Source organism: Hydra vulgaris, chromosome 10 (assembly GCF_038396675.1).
Source record: "Hydra vulgaris chromosome 10, alternate assembly HydraT2T_AEP".
Classification (NCBI taxonomy): domain Eukaryota; kingdom Metazoa; phylum Cnidaria; class Hydrozoa; order Anthoathecata; family Hydridae; genus Hydra; species Hydra vulgaris.
The window spans coordinates 12752667-12754666 of record NC_088929.1 but is presented as its reverse complement, the minus strand read 5'-3'; the positions used below and the strand labels follow the sequence as shown (position 1 = coordinate 12754666).

The following is a 2000-nucleotide window of genomic DNA, read 5'->3' as shown; positions in this document are numbered from 1 at the left end:
TAGTCAATTTTGTTATGTATTTATGAGTTGCAATTAAGTATTACTAGAAATACTTATTGAAAACAATCTAAGACCAAATTAACTGTAAATTTATTATGGATTTGAATCTAATTTTCAGAAAGTGACCCTAGGTACAGATTAAAAAAAGGTTATTCTACCTAGGGTTACTAATTTTTAAACCCTTTTACTTGATGGAATTTTATTAGTATAAGTCAATATACTTATACTAATACAAAGTAATTAGTATAGAGATGTGATCGTATCAGTTTTGCCTTCTTTAGAAAAGTCTGGGGACTTGAATTTGGGCACTAAAACAATCTGGCTATAGGTACACAAACTTCCCTTAGACCTTATTGGACCTCTTGCCTTAATAAAACTTGAAAAAAATATATTATTACAATTACTTGATATTTATATTACTTCAATTATTGATAATTGAAGTATATATATTGAAAAATTAACAATTTATGCAACTACTTTATTTTATAGATTTTTGGTACTCTTCAAAAAACTCTAAAATTTTAGATTATTTGATAAAGTCTGCTATTTTCCTTAAACCAATCAATGAGAAAAAGGTTCAGAGTTTAAACTGGTAGCGGTAAAGGTTTGAAAAATAAATATGTTTTTTTTTGTTTTTTATTGTTGATTTGTTTATGTACCTTATGTTCTAGTTAATATTTAAAAAATTCATTACTTAATTTATTTTTGTAAGTGTCTTATAGATGTCTAAAGTTATACAATTGGCTAATTTAGGTCAACTATTGATTGTTCTTTATTTTGTTATTGGCATGATGATTTGTTTTGCTCACTTTGTAGTTGTTTTTTTCTTACTGTCATCAGTTATTCAACTAGGGTTATTGATATAAGATATAGTCAATAGGTACAGTTACTAAAGTCAGTTCTTTATTTACATACATTTTGTTGCAGTTGCAGTTTATTATAGCTACTATTACAACTACACCAAAAGTAGTATTTAAAAATATGGCTATGTAATTTTTAATTATAATGAGATATTTGATTAATTTTTTATAGAATATTGTGAAAGTATAGACTATTCTGGCATGTTGATATATCTTTGATGGGCGGACATAAGAGTATAACTGCATTTTTGACCATTTAACAATTTATATGAGAAAATGTGTCTTGTGTATGCCGACATCAATGGTTTTAACAGTATAGTTACACCATTCGGTTCAAACAGAATAAAAGTAATAACCCATTTCTCAAAAAATGACTTCTGTAGCAAAATAAGTGGGTTCATAATAATGTTTTTTTGCTCTCCTAAAAAGTTACACTTTTGCAGTTATACTCTTATGTCCGCCAATCAAAGATATGGCTGTTTTAACATTTTTAACATTTATTTGATTTAAAAATTCAAATCCTTCAATTAGAGTTCATTTTGTAAATCAATTTATTGACATACATTAATCAATGCATTTATAAAGTACTCTTCTGGCACAAAAGCATTTTTATAATTATTTTATTTATTCGTTGTGATTTTATGATACTATTTATATTATACTATATTTCTATTCTATGTAGGCTTGTAATTCCATGTGGAAAAATCGAATTTCTTCCGAAAATGCCCAAGTTTCAACCAAGTTAAATTTTTTCAAAAGGACTTAAAAACCATGTTGTTTTATTTTGCTATTTATATTGTGTAAGGATATTATTTTTCTCATTGATGTGTAAGGATATTATTATATTGATTTTATTTTCCAAATAAAGTTTTAGTGTAGCATGAAGTGTGTCGTTTCTTTAATATCGTTTGTATTTAAAACATTCTCATAGTAAGAAATAGTAAACTAAGTCACATTTTATTATTATTGCGCTATGCATACATTAAGATTGCTAAAATCGTCGAATAATACCCGTCTAGGTTGTTATTCAACGGTAGTACAATAGTGGTGTAGTGGTAGAGCGCTCGCCTCATAATCAAAAAGTGTTCTGAGTTCGATCGCCACCACGTCCCTAGCAGTACCGCGCTAAACTTGTTTCTC

The 2000-nt window shown here is 27.2% G+C and overlaps 1 long non-coding RNA gene across 1 annotated transcript; it reads left to right on the top strand.

The window, feature by feature from the left end:
• The first annotated feature begins 743 nt into the window (after window positions 1-743).
• LOC136086503 (uncharacterized) lies at window positions 744-1745 on the top strand. Its single transcript, XR_010641374.1, has 2 exons — window positions 744-880; window positions 1543-1745. It is a non-coding gene; the product is annotated as an uncharacterized LOC136086503 (long non-coding RNA).
• The last annotated feature ends 255 nt before the right edge of the window (window positions 1746-2000 follow it).